The sequence below is a fragment of the Aythya ferina genome, assembly GCF_964211825.1.
Source record: "Aythya ferina genome assembly, chromosome: 7".
NCBI classification, from domain to species: Eukaryota; Metazoa; Chordata; class Aves; order Anseriformes; family Anatidae; genus Aythya; species Aythya ferina.
In genome coordinates, this window is record NC_140302.1 from 15,213,765 (window position 1) to 15,233,377 (window position 19,613).

The 19,613-nt window shown below is 37.9% G+C and overlaps 2 long non-coding RNA genes across 3 annotated transcripts in view; one reads left to right on the forward strand and one right to left on the reverse strand.

Moving 5' to 3' along the window:
- Nucleotides 1-15,154, forward strand: part of LOC311439622 — a 42,748-nt gene extending 27,594 nt beyond the window's left edge. The window contains exons 3-4 of the long non-coding RNA XR_014694861.1: nt 13,585-13,638; nt 15,014-15,154. This is a non-coding gene — a long non-coding RNA (uncharacterized lncRNA). The remainder of the gene's footprint in view (nt 1-13,584; nt 13,639-15,013) is intronic.
- Nucleotides 1-19,613, reverse strand: part of LOC311439623 — a 60,619-nt gene that overhangs the window by 28,542 nt on the left and 12,464 nt on the right. The window contains exon 3 of one of the 2 annotated variants that reach the window (XR_014694863.1): nt 16,057-16,733. The exons of the other annotated variant lie outside the window; for it this stretch is intronic. This is a non-coding gene — a long non-coding RNA (uncharacterized lncRNA). Of the gene's footprint in view, nt 1-16,056; nt 16,734-19,613 lie in introns of those variants that run through there. 2 annotated transcript variants of the gene reach the window in all.

The window sequence follows — 19,613 nt, forward strand, 5'->3', positions numbered from 1 at the left end:
AATATGATTGCTTTAAATTTGAGTAACTGATTTATGTTGGTGACCTGAAAGTTATTATAATACATGGCAGAAAAGAGAACTAACACAACATCAACAGCACAACGAGTATACGAGACTACTAATCATGGCAGTAAGTGAAGTAAAATGCTTTTTCATGAAATGTAAGGTTTTTAAAACCATTAGTTATCAAAGTCATTGTAGTTGGTAAGGCTGAAGGAAGAGACTTAAAACGCTGCAGTTTGGTGGCAGCACATATGTGAGAGAGGAGTAGATTTTAAGATCAGACACTTCAAAGCTGGCTGAGAAACAGAATTAGCCTCTATATACAATACATAATTAAGAATTTAATTTTGAAAGCTGTACTGTGCCATTCTTGTGTATCAGATCAGACCCAACAGTTACAGGGAACATACTGTTTTTTCCCCTCTTCATCCAATGCATGCTTCAAGAACAGCCACTCGGTTTGGTTTCTGCTCACTGTCCAGTCCATAACCTACATCCCACATCCTTTTCACAGCTTTTATGCCATAAGAGCTACATAGGCTACACACTGCTGACATGCATTTCTTGCCAGAGTACAAACATTAAGCTATGTTTGCTCTGCTCAGAATGGCAGGTGGAAGATGGAGGAGATAGGACTGTTGAAGAAGCAATGGTATAAAAGTTAAGACAAGAAGCTAGTTTCACTGGGGCAGAGAAAATTATAGCTGCAGTTCATGTCCTGGAAATTGAGCCTAGTATTGGGTCAATAAATAATCTAATAATCGAAATAATCTAATAAAATCTAATAATCTCAAATCCGTTGGAGACAAACTAGCAGTTATGCTGTAAGCACTGTTTGTTTTAAATATGGAACAGCAGCACAAGTCATCTTTTCAGTCTTTCCAAGTCTGTCAGTCAAGATCCAGGTGATAAGAACCAAACTGGCCACACAGCCAGTTCCTTTTTTGGTTCCTTTAGCATATGTGCCGTGAAGCATTCTATCTATTCCATACAACTACTGCCTTATTCAGAGCACACGTGGGATGCTGCTCTGGACATGCCCAGGACAGCACAGGCAATGAAAGGTGGTTTGTGGAGGGTTCATACCACATCTATTCCACTGGTGAAAACACATGGGAAAAAAAAAAAAAAAAAAAAAAAAAAGCAGTTAGGGTTAAAACTATTGAATGCCAATGTGAAGTATTGGAGCTTATCTTTCTTCTTTTACAGGCTTTTGGAGATTTTACCTTTAAAGCTGCTAATCTAAATAAATTCGCTGATATCTATCCTCACTGCTAACGTTGGTGTTTCACACATCATGTGCCTGATATGTATGATGTAGACAAACAGCAACATAAGGTCTGCCATGTACTTAGAGAAGCATTAAAAACTTTTACATGAAAATAAATGTGCGAAAAAAGAACATAATTGGGATTATCTCTGACATCTCAGTGCTAGGTGTACAGTATTTGGTTCTTTTTGAGGGGCTGTGCTTTCCTTATAAAAAGACAATTTCAATCCGCCATTCAACAAAGATCAACTTCTCACTCACTTCTGTGATCTCTTTTTCAAAAGATCTCACAGCATCTTGGTTTCCTTCTTGTGTTTCCACATTGCCTGTACACTGGGACTTTTGTAACACAGTGTACTTGCTCTTACAATATGAAAGAAAAAAAGAAAAGAAAAAAGATGTTCACTTTGGCCCATCTGCTATGCTAATCACAACTACTTGCAAAGGATTGCCTTATGACCGTTATTTTAGTATTTTTGAAAGCTTTATGAATTTCTTTATGCTATATAAGCATGCTTTTGGATAGCCTGTCAGTCAATGCACCAGAGCTTTGAAAGTATTTTAATCTAGTACACGCTGATTATATATATGGTGCTTTCCATTACATAATTACAAACAGCTTCACTTCAAACAGATACAGACTTCCTTCATCCCAGAAGCCCAACCACCTCTAGTTGGAAATACCAGCAGCTGGTTCTCAATTGGAAAGGACATTGCAAAACCATTTTGGTCAAAATATGAAATTGCAGCAGCCGGAAAATCCTCTGTTGAAACTACTTGGAAAATTCAAATGGGCATAAAGCCACATCGCCAGACTGGAACACAGCACAGTGTGACAAATAGCACAGTCCTGTCAAAATACTCTGCTGCTGTAAGTCACTGTCACTGCTCTATTTTCAAAATAGCAATGCTGATTTACCTCATATGATGAAGGGGGTCCTCTTTCTCAATTTAGGATCATTAGAAAGCTGGCACATCCAGCAGCACAGATACCCCACTTTGTTTTGCTGGGACACTAGCATGGGGAGGTGCCACAAGGCTCCTCTTCACAGGTTTTTTCTCTGATGTCTGTCATCCAAATATTGATCCACTGCTCAGTTCATGAAGTGCAACTTCAGGTTTGCAACTTTTGCTGGTATGACAAGACAGTTTAATTGCAATCCGCTTTGTTTTAAGCACCACCAACTTTAACTATGCATTTTCCCTGTAAGTTTACAAAACTCAAAGTTGTCCCTTAAGGATAATGAAATGTCTTCTTCCTCTTGCTAAAGAGAAGCAGGTAGATAAAAAAAATTTGTTCAATAGCTTTATCAGAGGGAAGTGAAATTTATTACACGAGAAGGACCTGAGAGGCTTGGGATTGAAGACTGTACTGATATATGTCTTCTAGGAGTTTAACTAAAATGTTATTTTGTATCTGCCATAAAGTATAAGAAAATATTGATGGTGTTTTTTAAACTTGATGTCAGTGGGGTATAATCAGAAAAGGAAAGGAGAGAATAAAACATAGATGTTTCCTTCCCTTGCTGAAGAGAACTTGCATACCTTTATTTTTAGAGATTAATCTAATGTTATGCTTATTTGGTTAACTGGGCTTCAGCTTGTGGTTTGGTTTAAAGATTTTTGTTCACTTTAGTCTTACAGGGATTGTCTGTGTGACTGTAATGTCTTTTGAAGGGACAAATTGGCGAGCACAACTATTAGCTGGGTGACATCAAAGAGCATTAATCTTTTGTTCTATAGCAAGGCCAAGACCACATTAGTGCATTTCACCCAGTCATTATTAAGACTGTAGCCCAAGGGTGTAATAAATGTTTTATGGCATGCAAACCAAGGTAATGGAATGCAAATTCCATAATACATCCATACATTTATTTTCTAATAGAGTAAATGATGATGTATTTTATCCAAGAAGAGCTGCTGAACGACAGCACAAGTTCAGAAATTCATAACTGAAGATAAATATAGCCCTTACTTGTTTGGGGACAGCTATGTGAAACAAGAGGAATAAGAGATCTATTCTGTTAGAAATTGCCCAGTAAAAAAAGCTTTAAGAGCAAACACTTTCATCTTACTCTTTAATGTAAATCTCTTTTCGGGAAGGTGGATGTGGTTATCTTACATTTTTATTTCTAATTACATTTCCCTCTTTGAATACTAATGGATTATTTTGCTTATATTTGCCTTATAAATATATGAGAGCATTAATGTGTGAGATTTTAATAGGTATCAGGGAAGGCATTTTCCCAGCAGAACTTAAGTCATGCTTTATTACATTGTATTCAGAATCTGATAGATTAGGAATTATTCCTCAAGTACAGCAGTTTAAGTAACCTAAATAATAATATAAATACATGTCAGTGTTCTTGCTACTTTAACCTGTCAAACTCTGCTGTAAAGGTTCCAGTAATCACAGTGCTGGTTGACTGGATTAACGTGTGAAACCTCTGTAAGCCATTTTATCTGCCCCTAAGAAATGTTTTCATTTCATTCTTACCTTATTTCCTGATGATGCACAGTGCTTTTGATCTGACCTAATAGGCAGTTTCATGTTCATTCATTGCTGTGTTTCTCAGATAGAAATACAGTAACTGAGAGAGTAAATTGTATTACAGAGTATAGCCCAAGTACACACTCAGGACTGATAAGTAAGTTTGAAGACTATAAAAGCACTCATAACTAACTAGGGAGAACGGACAGGGAAAGTTTCTCCATGACTGCTGCACACCAAGGTCTTTCTGCAACTTACACAGCCAGAAAAATTCAGTAACCTGTACCGCAGGAAAGCAAAACCGATGGAATTCTCTTTTCTCAAACCCTTTTCCCCAGGGCCACATCTTTCCCGTTTCATTCATAAGGCAAAAGGTCTGTCAATGCAGTGTAAAAGTCGATGACAAGGACATCACAGTCTTCTAGCCCCTCACATCATTTTTCACTGGATCAAGTTGCATCAGTGCCCTTGGAGCCATTATTTGTAGGACCCGGTTCCGAGTCACATTCCTAACTGAAAGCATTTATAGTCTGATCCAAAGCATACAGAGATGATTGGAAATATTTCCACAGACTCCACTGGTCTTTGGATTAGGTCTTCTATAGAAATACAATATTTAATATGTCTCTGCTTGTGTTTTCTATCCTGGAGTGTAAGTTCAGAACAGAATAACTCTCTGGGACAAGTTCATCGCTAACATCAGCAGAGTTGCCCATAACTAAATCTGGCACCAGGGAGCCTCATTCTGTGTATGGAAGCAGTTGCTTTACATTTCGGTGCTCCTGATGGCTATGGCGTGCAAACACTATTTTTGTGGTGAGTGAGTATTTGCAGGTGAGGGGAAAATCTTTCTGCCAAAGGGAAAGAAAAAGAACATCAGCATAAAGGGATCCTTGAGTAACAGTGGTTCTGACTGAGAAAGTACAATCAGTTGTTGCACCATGATTCCCTCTGCAATTGGCAGGATCTCACAGAGGTGACAGTGCACTTATTTAGGCTTTATGGCCCAGAAGTTCTAGCATGGGGTGATGAAAACAAAGACAAGCAAAACCAGACAGAAAATATTCTGAACAAAGCAAACCATTGCAGTTAATTTCAATAGAACAACAGAGGAAAAACCTGCTGTTCAGACACACAGCCTGGGGTGCTGCTGAAATATGACTCTTTTAGCACACTAGGCATTCAGACCTATTACATTGCAGTAGAGAAGGAAGCCAAAATGAGGAAGAGAAGTCATACACTAGAGTACATCTTTCTTACCTAATTGTGATAAATATGTCCCGGAAAGAAGACATGCAGTTGTACTTAAATTTGGGAAGATCAAGAAGGAAATAGATTTCTTCTCACAGATAGAACATACCAGAGCCACTAGTTGCCAACTATGATAGCAGCCTCGCAAATAGCCCGGTATTACTTTGATGTTTCTTCGAGTCTAGTAAACATGGAAGCCTTCCTAAATTATGTCTGTGTCCTATCTCTTAGACAAAAGCTTGGGGTTGATGAGCTATGAGATTACCTGGAATACCTATCTGCTGTGAACTGCAGTCTACTCACTGCTGTTTCAGGATTTGGAAGAGACTAGGATTGAAAGCAGCATGTTGCTTCTTACAGCACTGCATCATGGAACTTTCACTGAGCTTCAGGGGCTAGTGGAAGTTTTTAGCTGCAGTGTCCTCTGTGACTGGGCACAACCTTATTTCCACTTCACAATTTACTTATTTACTTAAGACCTATTCAAAAGAATCACAACATTACGCAAATCACCCGCTTAATATTCAGAGTCTACAAAGACTAATATAAATGCTGTACTTTATGTAACTGAGCAGCAACTTTGACTTTACTTTTCCTGAGAACTGGACAAAACCCACCAGGATTAGACATAGTTTGTTACTATTAGTAATCTGAGTTCTGGCTAGTAAATTCAATAACTTCAGTAGCAAAAAGGCTAAAAGCTGTCATGAAAAAAAATCAATGTTCACCTGTCATTTAATACCCAAATTGAACAATTAAAATAGTCTTTGGCATGATGTAAGCACTCACTATTGCAACAGAGGATTTATTGAATATCTGATATGGGGTGGTGGCCTTTGAAGACAGCTGTTAGAAAGCATTTAAATTTACTGCCCACTTTTGTAATATTTTTTTTAATAATTGTTGTAAAACATGATGCTAACTTAGCAGTTATAAACCTGTCTGCTGTATAAATTAACTAAGTGGTGGAATCTCGCTGATATATCAATGAAAAAAGTCAATTTTTATTTATTCTTTTGAACAGAGCATTTTGCTTAAAAATCCGAAGCAGATTGAGATAAACTTTAGTGTCCATTTTTTTTTTGACTCTTAACAAAAGGAAAAAAAATGTGGAAACTTGGGCAAGACTAAAAAAATAATAAGAACTCCTCTCCCCACTTTCCCTGGGATTTACCTACTTAGAAATTCAAATGTAATCATCTCAAAAATTGCTCTGGTTTATTTATATGTTACCAGTGAATTTTGCTTGCAAACATTGACTATAGTCATCATTACTTCATCAGCTCATTCCAATGACTGATAGCATTAACCTCTGCTAAGTGACATTCTAAACTTGCAGTTTTCTAAGTGTCAAGTCTGAAACATAGTTCACTTATTGGTCCATCCTCCCCCTTCATTCTAGGAACGAGAGCTCTTTCATTTGCTATTTCCTTATGAATGATGAAGGTGAACTTGTTTAACTATTAACTCTTAAGCTTAAAGAGCTTAAGAGGTAAAATGAAAATGCACAGAAATTTATGCATTTCTCAAGATGACAAGAGGTTTATTCCATTTTACAGTTGAAACCCATTTGACTGCAGATTTTGTTTTTTATAGATAGTATAGATTTTAGAAAAACACCAGATATTCCTGAATAACCCACAACACACATCTTGCTTACTGTAACAACTTCTGAAATTAGCCTACGTGCACACATTTGTGCTACTCCAAGACATAGGTTAAGGACTGAAAAATCAGCTGTGAGCTTGGGTGGAAGAAAAATAGTTCGTTCAGAAGTTTCTGCTTTCAGATGTCTCCTGTTAACCATCTGAAGTTGTTAATTAATTATTAAAATCACAGCTACTTACTGTAATTTTGAACCAATCCCCAGTGAAATACACAGTAACATTCTCTTACTGTTGTGATTTGGAATAAGACTCTTGGGTACCAATCTCCCCACCCAATTCATTCAGACAAGGGGATATCAAGTTAGCTGAAATGTACCATCTCTCATTTACCACCACAAACAACTCACAGTTTATAAGGATCATAGCATTTATTCATGTGAGTATAGCTGTATAGCTGCCGAAGCTAGAGGGAATAATGATCAGCAGCGTCCTTTGATGCGCTGCACTTCTATTTCCCCTGCACTCCTCCAGGCAAAACTAGGAGAGCTAGCACAGTTGTTGAGGTAGTAACACAAAGGCAGAAGAATGAAATGACACCATACTAAGGAAGGATGCTATTACAAAAGGGAAATCAGTAGGGTGAGGTTTTTTTTTTTTTTTTTTTTTTTTTTTGCTGCTGTTGTTTTTAATGGGTTTATTGAAATAAAAATTAACTTGTATTCACAGTGAAGTAGTGTAACATGGCAGAGTTTACTGGAGTTGGGATCTTAGAATTAAAAACAAAAACAAAAACAAAAAACACATAAGAACATGCTCACAAAACTTCATATAAAAATCCTATACTGTTTAGAAGTTCTCCATGCATTGATTTCAACTGTAAACAGCATGAATATGCTGTATAACCCTTAAAATGCTAATGATTTATTCTGACTCAGGTTCTTTCTATCAACCTGAATATACAGAAGTGTACAAAGGTGGAAGACTGCTTTACAGTTTCCTTTTGAACTAATTGCTTGCCTGTGAAATGAAGACACCACTGAGTCTGGGCAAAGGCCTTTTAAATAGTGGTACATTAAGGGACAGTGAGTGATTCAGCACATTGCTGTATGCTGCTTCATTCTGCATAAAAGATAGAGAAGTTCAAGTGTTTCCAGATATTTTAAATACTTTTGTTTTGCCAGATCTCTCTCTGTCTTTCTCCTGGCAGGTTAGGAATGTGATTTTTTTTTTTTTTTTTTTTTTTGACTTTCTTGCAGCCTTGGGATATTTTCTTTCTTGAAAATTTTGTTTTATCATCATATTCATCTACTCAGGAAAAGACTAAAGCAGAAATTACAGTCACAAGTTAAAAATCTTCCTGGTAGAACAGCATGATGTAGACAGTGGCAACTCACCTGTCACTTCTACCACTGCAAGTAAGAAGATTAGGATCTATTTTTCAAGCCAATTCATTTCTCTGCACCATCCCAGAAAAGAGCTGCCCTTACATCTTTAAGCAACATCTGAAAGATCAGACTTAGGCATTTAACAGAGATACAAACAAAGAGACAAGGGAAATGGGACTGTAGGCGAAAATAGGTTAATTTTGTTATCGATAGCATCAATTTCCTGGTGTATGGCACAAGTCTATGATTACAGTAAGTCATCAACACAGTCATCAACAGCATGATGAGGAAGGGCAAAAAGGAGAAATAATTTTGAGACTGACAACTAAGTCACCATTTGGCTACAAATGTTATCTGGGATGTTCCAGATGTTTCTATATTAACTCACTTATTTGACTGAGAGCATCAGCCACTAGGACACGAGGTGTGAACCCCATTAGTTTGATAACTTATAATGTTTTTTAATTTATTCGAGATTTCCAGTCCCAAGCACTTTAATCTCAAGGAGCCTCATCTAGTTCTGTGCGATAGGGGTTGGTGGGTATAGGGTGTAGACAAGTCCTTTTTCAGAGTCATACTATTACTTGAAGGGGGTTAGAAAGGATGTTCTGCTAATAGAAATTGTACACAAGGCTGCAGAGTGGTTTTCAGATTATTGCAGCCCCCAAGAAAGCAAAAAAACCTCACACCTAATTTTTCCTGCCATTGCCTCCAGAAGCAGCGTGTGCTTTCAGCTAGTAGTTTTCAAAGTTTTCAACAATTTTAATAATTGGAAGGCTATGTCTGTGGCTTGACCAAATACAAGAGAGAAATACCTCCATCACATCTCCTCATAATGATATATGTGCCTTCAGTGAATAAGCAACATAGACATGAATTCATTCCTTTCATTTCTAAATTTCATTTCAGTGATGCACTGAGACACTGCTCTGACAAATACAGGTCAAATCTCAACCATGAGCCAAATCTCAAAAAATGGTGCTGAGCTATTTCCCTGAGCATGGAGAGGTTATACCTAAATAGAATTGGTTAAAAATGTTTGATTGGAGAGTTTCTAAGGAAAGTGCCTGCTGTAGCAAGAAGTGATTAAAGCCATTACTTTAGCATCAGTTTTACCTTCTGAATCATGAATAAACCAGTAATAAATGTGCCTGGTAAATGAACTATTGCCTGTTAGAGAGATGCTGTCTTATAGAGCTGACGTTTTGACAAATGTGACCACTGTAAATTCCTTTGTGCTCCAGCAAGAAGTCCTGAGAAAATTCCAGTCTGAGGAATTACATGTACCCCAAATTCCCCTTTAAGTTTCAGATGAAAAAAAGACATTTCATATAGCAACCATTTAAGGGATAGCTAGCTCACCAGGGACTGCATTTTGTCATTACTGTGAGAAATGATTCACTCATAAACCCTTATCCCTGGAAACAATTGCTCGTGGAAGGACTTTTATCTGTGCATACATCAAAAAGTTAAGGAATAATGTCTCAGTGGAATCAGCTGATGGCTCAGGTCTTACCTTGCAAATGATTTTCCGGTATTTCCAGAATACACTGGGTAGACAACAGATGAAATAGGCCTTTAGTACTTTTCTCATTCTCCCTGAATCCAGTGAGACTGCAGTGACTTTACAGGAACAGTCTCCAAGCACTCAGAGGACAACAACAATGAGAAGAGAGTCCTCATGGTTTGAAAATATTGTTGCCAGTGCATCTTTGTTTTACAGACTGATTCCAACATCTGCTTTCTGTTAATACCCACAGGGGGTAAAAGAAGGGATTTTTACTAGCATAACAACAGCTTAATCCTAACACGCAATTGCCATGGAAATTGGTGCCTCAGCATCCTCTAGGACCCTTTCAGACCTGCAGACGTGACCCACAGCTCTGTCTGAATTGCCAGTCTGAATCCTTGTTCTTTCTCACAGTGGGGTCACAAGAGCTCTGCCTGTGTTAGCACTCTTAAGCAGGACCCTGACTTTCTGGAAAACCCCACTTTCACATATAGAATTAGATTAACATCTGAGCTCAGGACCAAGTACACAGACTTTGTTTCGACCTTCTGAGCAAAATCTGCTTCAAAAAAGGTGTCTAAGTCTGTTCAATAAGTGAAGGACTCTCGGTATCGACAGATTGTAAATTCTCATTACAAAGGATCCAGTTTCTTCAAGAAAGGCTGATCAGGACAATCTGAAAACAACCTGGCCAGCTGGAACTCCAATGCAATGGCTCTGCAAAGAGCTAGAAAAATTAGGCTAGTGCTGCCCTCCCCCATTTTTTTTCCAGTGAATGTTTATTATCATTCTTTATTTGCAGCAAGTTTCAGTTTGGAGTGACTGGTCAAATTAGCTATAGCTACTCATTTTATAAGGGACTTTTGAAAGGCTCAGCCTGAATCCTTAAACACTGAGGGATATACGTGGGTGAAGGTCGCTGTCCCACCCTATAGCTGTTTTTTGATCAGACTAAACTTATGGTCAGAAACAAATCAATGCTATATTTGCTCTGAAAATATTCTGCAGTCCATGCAAAAGTATTTTGTCCTAGAAAGAAAACACAAATTTCAAGGAAGGATATAGTTATCTGTGCATGCCACAGTAGCCCATCACATTGCTTAGAAACAAGAGGAGGAAAAGTTATTTTAAAAATGGGTTTCCCATCATAACTAAGAACTTATTTCTTCAAGTGAGGAGTAAGTATGAGAAGCTTTACCACTTTGATCAGCTATTGTTTGCCTTACATTATAGGTTCTTGTCAACTTATACTTTAGATTTAGCATTTCTAAATTTTGCAGCATCCATGACCCCCAGTCACCATTTGTCCTCCAATCTCACTCTTCAGATGTCTTTATGTCATTACTGTTCTCAAGTGATAAATATTTATAGCTAGCTGCAGATGTTGTTTCATTTGCAAAAGAAAGATTTACAAGTAAAGGGAAACTGGAAAAAATGAATATTAATAAACTGCACAGGAACAGAAAATGAGAAATACTATATGGCTCGGATCCATGAGAAGAGCAGGTCATCAATTTGTAATGGGCAAATAATTCATAACAAGTAACATATTCAATACATTTCATCTCTTTTTTTATTCTAGCAAATTGCACAGCAGCAGATAGTGATTTTCTCTAATTTACTCGTAATTCACATTTTCCAACTAAGTACTTTCTGCAAAAAGTTATTGGTCTTAGATAGTTTGTTGCAAAGTATTTCACAGTAAAAGAAAAAAGTTGCATTTGGGCAATTTTGATTAGACCTTAGACAAGTTTTTGTCCCCTTACTAGATAGGTGTAACTCTTAAAATTTAGTTTTCTGATCTAAATTCTCACATCTATGGATTTCTGCTTTACTTTTAAAGAACATTTCCAATACCTAATTAAAATACTGTTCCTACAAACTGTTCTGCTAGAAAACTCTTAGCCTTCAGCAAAAAGAAAAAAAAAAAAAAAAAAAAGCAAAATGAACTGCCTGAAAAAAAAAAAAAAAAAAAGAAATTGATACTCAACAGTGAGCCACAGTAGCCTTTAAGTATGTAATGGATTAGCATTTATCAGAACTTCAAGACAGACCGGAGTCAATGCATTCAATAACTTACTACGTTAGCTAGTAAAAAAAAAAAAAAAGAAAAGATGGGGAAAAAAAAAGACCTGTCCTTCCTTCTATGTGCAACTGCAAAAATGTATACATGAGTGGATAGAAGTTTGTTTTTGTATTCTTCTTTCCACAATTATGGACCACTCGGGGTTTTTCTGCACTGATATTGCCTACTGGGGATAATCCAAAAAATGAACAGAAAATCAGAACAATGTTGGAAATGCCCAGCTAAGAGAAACACCTGAATTTCTATGGATGTTTGGCGGTCAGAGGAGGTACCTTAACGTGAAGGAATCCCAGACTACTGACAACTAATATAAATACAATTTCAATGAAAAAAAAAATCAGATGTAAGGAAATTAGATATTAGGAAGAAATTCTTCACAGTTTCACAAGGGTGGTGAGGCACTGGCACAGGGTGCCCAGAGAAGCTGTGGATGCCCCATCCCTGGAAGTGTTCAAGGCCAGGCTGGATGGGGCTTTGAGCAATCTGGTCTTACTGGAAGGGGAATTGGAAATAGGTGATCTTTAAGGCCCCTTACAACCCAAACCATAGAATATGATTCTATGAAAACCTTTACCCTATTCACTTTCCTTATTCACCCACAAACTCCAAGGCAGGATGATTAGAGTGACCACATTAGATAGGCATGTCGCCCTAGACACGTCTTTGTGATGCTAATGGTGAAGCATCTCAAAGGGACAAGATAACAAGTCTATGTATCCTCAGCCTGTGGCATGCTGGGAAACATCTGAGCGGAGGGATAATCTTGTGTGCAACTGCAATGCTGTTCGACAGCTACGTATGCATATACTCAGTCTGCAGAACTCTAACTGATGCCACATCCACATATTTGCATGCATTCACATATTTGTAAGTGTGGGAGAAATATTTGATTTTACAATGGGAAGAGGATGCAATTTTTTGCTGTTGAAGGGAACTCTTCCTTTGTGAAGTGGGCTGAGGGGAAAAACCACAGAGCCATTTTCCAGGCACTGCTCAAGGAACTATCATGCAGTGACATTAGGCCAGCTCCAGCTACAAGCATCAGACGTACATCACTACGCTCATGTGCAATTCTGCTGAGAAGGCACTCTTTCCAGCATGACACAATAGTCTGCTAAAAGCATTTATCTTCAGAGTTACACATTTTTAAGTGTTGTCATTTTTTAATTAGAGTTCAGGGTTCTTGTTTTGATGGGCAACAGAAGATATGCATGCCTTCAATAAATACACATCACAGAGGTCTACACGAAATATCATGCAAGCTCAGGCATGCCAAGGTGGAAGCTCATGAAGGCATTGGATATAAAACCTCAGTCTCAATTACAGTGTGTGAAAGATTGGTATCAAAATTCAGACAGCTGTGTCATTTATTAACACGATCTTACTAACAGCTTGTTGACTCAGATCTATTTGTTATCTGCAGTTCTTTATTTTCAGTTAATATACATTCTGTTGAACTCCTGAGTGTGTTTCCAGTAACAGCGATACTTTTCTGTGAGCGCTCAAGGACTGCAAAAGCACTCACAGCCAGAGTGAGAAATCAAATTGATTCCTCCAGACTTTATCCTGTTGTAAGACATTTCATTTGCGTACTGCCATCTTAGTCTTGGAGACATCCTATTCAGAATTGTGGCTTAGGCCTCCCAGAACCTCATCAAATATGCTCAGATTGTCACCAACCTCACTGGCAGGCATTTTAACATCTCTCAGCTGTATCCTGCAGGTGGTATGAGTCATGTGAGCTTATTTAAGAATTGGGTTTTTTGGAACTTCCCCAGGAACGTGGAATGTACATAGATCCACCGTGAACACTACAATACTATCAAATATGCTTGGACATTTTTTGAAAAGGAAAGTAAAAAATGAATATTTTTTAAACAAACATGGTTTCTTACAGCAATGATATCTGTCCTACACTTCATATAATTTTATATGTACGCTCAGCATAACATTATCATTTTTCCCTTTATTTCTTTCCCAGACCGACCCCATAGTAACAAAGCAGTGGAATAAGAGGAAGGCCACTTGGAAATCTGTGAGTAAACTCAAAATTATCTTAACTCAGGCTTTATGAAAGGAGTAAATATAATAGTGGAAAAAAGTGTTTTGCCACAGTTGTTGGCAAAACTGATTCCTGTGCCCACAGATAAAGAAGAGTATTTTTTTTTTTATTTTGACCTCGTTGCTGAAAGTAACAACATTCTGTGCTACAGTAAAGGAAGAATGAGTGAAGGGAAAGTTTCCTCTGACCGATGTGCAACTGGGAAACTAGGATGCAGGAAGATTTGGGGAACCTAGCAGAAAAAAACCTACACCCTTCCTCCCTTATCTTTCCCTTCCACCACTTACCTAACTAGTCTTTTACCCACAATACCTGATTTAACTTGCTGTGACCTGATTTTGTAGCACTTCATACTACAGTATAAACAAACATACTGTTAACCTGGGCCCTGATCTGGCTGTTAAGGGGTATTTACTCTGCTCCTCCAGCCTACCGTCCTCAACCCCAACACTCCATAAAGACAGTGCTTCATTCTAGCATACCATCCCTTGGTTCAAAAGCTACACAGCAGTATATTAATATAAATAAAGATGAGACAGACTATAAATTTATCACATCAGTGATATTTTGGTTTGACTCACATGCCACTTTCAAAGGGAGCACTCAAAACACATGAAAACCTGGGCTGACCCTGCCTTCTAATGTATTGCTTCTGTTCCATGGCTTGATTTTTGCAACCCGCCTTTCAAGTTAAAGTACATTTTTCAGATTCAGACAGTAATTTATTTATTTATTTATTTTTGAGTTAGTTAAGGTCCCTACACTTTGTAGTCTGTTGTTCACCAAGACCTACTTTTTTTCAAAAGGAGAGTTAATACAACAGGTTGTCCTTCAGAGACAGCTTGAAGGAATAATGGAAAGATCAAGATAGCAAACATGAGATTTATTTATTTATTATTTTTATTAGGGACATATACTTGTCATAGAATATGTAGCCTGGTTTGCATCTACAGTTACATTAATACAGATCATCTCAATCTGTTAGACTATTTCATTTATCATTTTTAACTTTTTTTTCCCCTCATCGAAGTCACCTCCAAAGTGATGGATCCAAATTCTCCCAAGCTTACTTGAACATTTTTCAAGTGTTTTATGAATAAATTAAATTCCCCACACATGAAGTCCTATTGCTTAAGAAATCTCAGTGTTACTGCTAGGCGGGAGAATGAAACTGATTATTTAACAGAAGTTTTCCAACTCTCCCAGTTCTTTACCCTGTGGGCACAACACTTTGAACTGGACAACTTCAGAAGTTTAATGGAATTTCTCCTACTTATATCAAGGCTAGATCTAGCTCTGCTCATGAACAACAAACTACTTTCTTCTCACAATGTCTTTCACCTTTAAGGGCTAGACAAGATGTCACGATGTCTTTCAAACGGGGCTTCAAGAGGCATTGGAAGTTATATGAAAAAGGGTGCGGTGCCAGGAGTAAATGAAAGAATAGCAATGTTCCAAAAGTTACTCTAATAAAATCAGAGCCAAAAGATACATTTTTCTAAGTCCTTAAAAAAGCAAAATTAACTTTGATATAAATGCAAGTTTTGCCTGCTTAGAAACAAACTGACTGTGGTTTATGTATGGAGTTGAACAATCAACAGTTCCAATATTTAAGGGTGTTTTTCACCACAAAAACACAACTTAAAAAGACAGGTTTATTATTTGAGACATAAAATGGAAGGTTTTATGGACAATTCTGTAAGAACAACACTCATTATTGCATTAGTTAGTAAATAATAATGATAACAGCATCAGACTGGTGATTGCTGTCAATGAGTAATGAGCTAATGCTCTTTGTGTATTTATTATTAGATTTTCTGTGCTTATCAGAAATTGAGCGTAGTTTTGTTCACTGCATATATCTTCATATTGCAATCAATATAATGGTACACTTTTCATAGACATCAGACTTTAATATTAATTTGTTTTTATTTATACACCATGGAAAGACAGAGAACATCTTCACTTCTATGATAAAGCCTTCATTCAAAATAAAGTATGGTTATATCATCACTGGGGTTAAGAAGATTTTATGTTTACTACTCAAAAGATTAATGGGTCACTCAAGCATTTACATTCTCATACATTTTTATGACAGTGCTATGAAGTAAATTTGATGTATGTTCAGAAGAGAATGATAGGTTTAAATGTCTAACAGCTGCTCTTTTGAATTTCAGCAATGTTTTAAGTGTTGCTACCATTTAGCACTTCCACTGCTCAGTGCAATTTACTGTTCGCCTGCATTAGTTATTTGTATTTGCACAGGAAGACAAAAGGGAAAGAATTAGGTGCAGAGTAGAAGCAGCTTTACTTCCTTCAAGTCACCTGAATCTAATCAATCTTATGGCTGACAGTGTTAGGAGAAAAAAAAACACACAATGAGTTTCAGAATGTGTATTGAAAGATTTTACTGGAAAAGTATCATAGGTACAGAAACTGCGTGAACAAATACAGACCCTTTGCTGGATCTGGTTTGAAGATTATTTCACATTTTGAAATGCATTAGACATCCTCTATATCACAAAAGCAATTTTGATGAGTAAACAACCCAGAGGGGGGCTGAGTCCAGCAAAACAAGTCATTGAAACAGCTTGGGGATGGGAGTGGCAGTAGCAGCAGGAAGTTCTGGTCTTTTAGCTCCAATCAACTGCAACAACTGAAACAGCCTCAAATGCTGTTGCAGTCTTTTCCTGTGTGAAGTACACAACACTGGATGTAATGCACTTGGTACACGTCACTTAAGACGAGACTGTTTAACACAGCAGGGGAACTTGGTTCTCTAATCACCCCCTACCATGAGCCAGAGCCAACACAGAGGCAATTAAATGAGAAAGATCAGAATGTCACAACAGGCAAGCACAAGCTGTGTTAGGGGACAGGGTAGTCACAAGCAACCACACAGATCTGCTTTTGCATGCCTTTGCAGCTCCTTATTCCATACATAGCACCAGTTGTTCCAAGAGTACCTGTGGGCTTCAGCAGTCCTCACAGTGCATGTAGCAGGGAGCTTGGGCTGCTGCCTGTAGCCCTTCTCCAGCATGGCCTGTGCAGCATACAGAGCCTCAGTTCTAGGATGAAGGAGCATGTGTGTGACCACACGTTCCCGTTTGTCCCCATTCTGAAGAGGGCTTAGTTTGCCCCTGAGTCAGGGTTTCACAACTGTCTCATTATGTGAATGAGCAAAAAGACGGCTACACTGAATTCCAAAAGCAGTCAATAAATCTTTCAGAAGCCTAATTTTAGGAATGGTGCCTCAGGCAAGACTTGTGTGGCTTAGAAAAGAAAATGTTTAAAACATTTGCAAAAGTTCTGTAAACCTGGCTTGCCCCATTTCTGCTCTCTGTGTTACGCGATTCTGAAGAGACACAACATTTAACGGCTCCACTAAATTGGAGAACAGAAAGCACACCCTACCACTTATAGGAGGCACAGGCTGTTGTTACTTTAGGGTTATCATTGCAATACATCTATTTCGTGGCCAACTTCGTGACCGCCTGGAGAAATACAGTCAAATTTAGTCAGAGGCACTCTGTTAAAGTTCTAGAGTTACGAGCCAGAACTTTAACACCATCCTACTATCACTTGCTGGCCATACAGGACAGACAACAGAATCTCAGTAAACATCAACCATGTATCTTACTGTGTTGACCTTATCCTTCAAAAGAAAAACATTTTCACTATTCCTAGACATGTTATTCTGTACAATCCTCCAGTCATAGAACAGCTTGCAGAAATGCAAGTGTAACAATTAGCCTTGGTCCCCAGCATCACTTGGCCCCTGCAGTCCGTCACCTTGCCCACCCACCTCCAAACCAAGAATCCACAAGAATCCCATGCCTTCTGCAGAGGCAGTCTATGACCACATACCATGTCCCTGTCTGAGGCACTCTGCCATATGGGGAGTAAGGTTGCTAGCTCCTCAGCAAGTCTTGCTACCTGAGAGAGGCTAGAGTTAAATGGGAAGGGTACAATCAGGGACTATTTTTTAATAATATGGAAAATAAAGGGGGGCGGGGGGGGGAGGGGGCAGGACTTTACATGTATATTTATTGCTCCCTGAATGATGTGTATCTAAGACACTCAGCCCTCCTACATTAGCAGCCATCCAAAATCTATAAAATTTGAAGCAAAGAACAAAAGAAGAACGTGTCTTGTGAACTTTTTGATGCCTCAGAGAAGTGAGGCCAGCTGACTCAGGCATGCAAGGAGAGTAACTCTGAACTACAAAACAGAAGTAACACAATAGAGCCGCCCATCCCTAATCTGCATGCTGGCTAAGCAATGCTTTGAAATGATCCACAGACTACAGAAAGACAAAAGAAACAGTTTATACATTTCCAGTACAGATAAGCTACTTCTTAAGACATTTTAAGTAAAGCATACAAAAACATGATCATTCAAATTATCGGTCACTTTATCTGAACCCATTGTGCCTTGTTTTTCCCATACCTGAGTTTTCTGCTGTATACAATGAGGCTCATAATAGTTTTCCACTTTTCTCATACATTGTTGAATGATTTTAAGGCAGTTGGACTGAAGGAGATGTGTCAGCAGAAATACAAATTCTTAAATTATTTAGTGTGGCAATACATCTAAGAAATAACTCATTCCATTAAAAAACTGCAGAACTTGAACTCCCCTAAGTTGGTAAAAAAAATGCTTGAATTGAACTTTTTCTCCACAAATATTTCCAGAAGAGATAAATTTCCATAATGAAGTATTAAATAATTGTAAATTAAGTTGGCATTAATTTCCATAATGGGCAACTTTTGAACAAAAAATCAAGATCATTTTAGAACAACTTCCAATGTCAAATAGTCTTTTTTTTTTTTTTTCTATTTTAATTGCTATTTGGACAGCTTCTCCTCAAATTAATATTTTCAATATTTTACGAACCCTAATCACAAATTTATATTTTTATTCCCATTCGGTAAACCAGAAAGTCTTATTATTATAATGATATTGCCTAGCATTATTTTCTACTATACATAGATTAGTTGCCTGATCTCTCCAAACATACTTAATTATGACTAATAAAAAACAGATAAATAAATGCAGATACACAAATTAGGACAAATATAATGTTATTAATGTTGCTTTAATTTATACTCACAGGAAAACTTAGAGCAAGGTATAAATTTACTAGCTGAAGAAAATAAATGAAAAGATAATTAAACTCTAATTAAAATTACACTCTGATGTACAGCTGCAACGATGAGTAATTCTGGCTAGAGCATCATTAGCCATGTACGTTAGCATTTTTTTGTACTTATAGCTAGGCATGAATTTATTTGGAGAAAAAAAGATTTTATTTCAGCATCCAAGCACATACTTAGTTCCCCGAAAGATAGTGTATTTAAGTCGCTCAATAGCAGTGGATTATCCATGTGCTTAAGATTAAGCCTGAATGAGCGCTTTGCTGAATTCAAGTCGAAGTGACGCTTAGTCACAGGCTTTGTTTGTGCATCTGTGCTAGCTGCTAGCAGGGTAAGAGGATGTGGAAGCAAACCACACCATCTTTCATGACTCCATGTTAGGGATGTGTATTGGGTCTGTCCAAGTCCCAAGCTGTCAGGATTCAGTTCTGGAGAGCAGGCAGACAAGGCAAAATCCTGACCAGCACAGCTGGACTAATCGCTGTGTGGTTAAGAGCAGAGCTCAAGGTGCACAGTGTAGCACCAAGTGAGATCAGTCTCAGCACTCTGCACACAGACATACAGGCAGTGCCTGCAACTGACAGCACATCATGCACGGCTGCAGCAATTCTGTGTGCATTTCTTTAGGAGAGCATACAACAGCCTAAATACCATGCCAATTGACAAGGCAAAACAGATATGTAAGAGTGTATGAATCTTTGCATATATGCAAGATAAAAACCATGGTGTCATACAGCTTTCTGAGCCACATAATAAGTCACTGAAGAACCATGAGTGGAAAGGGGTCCTGTG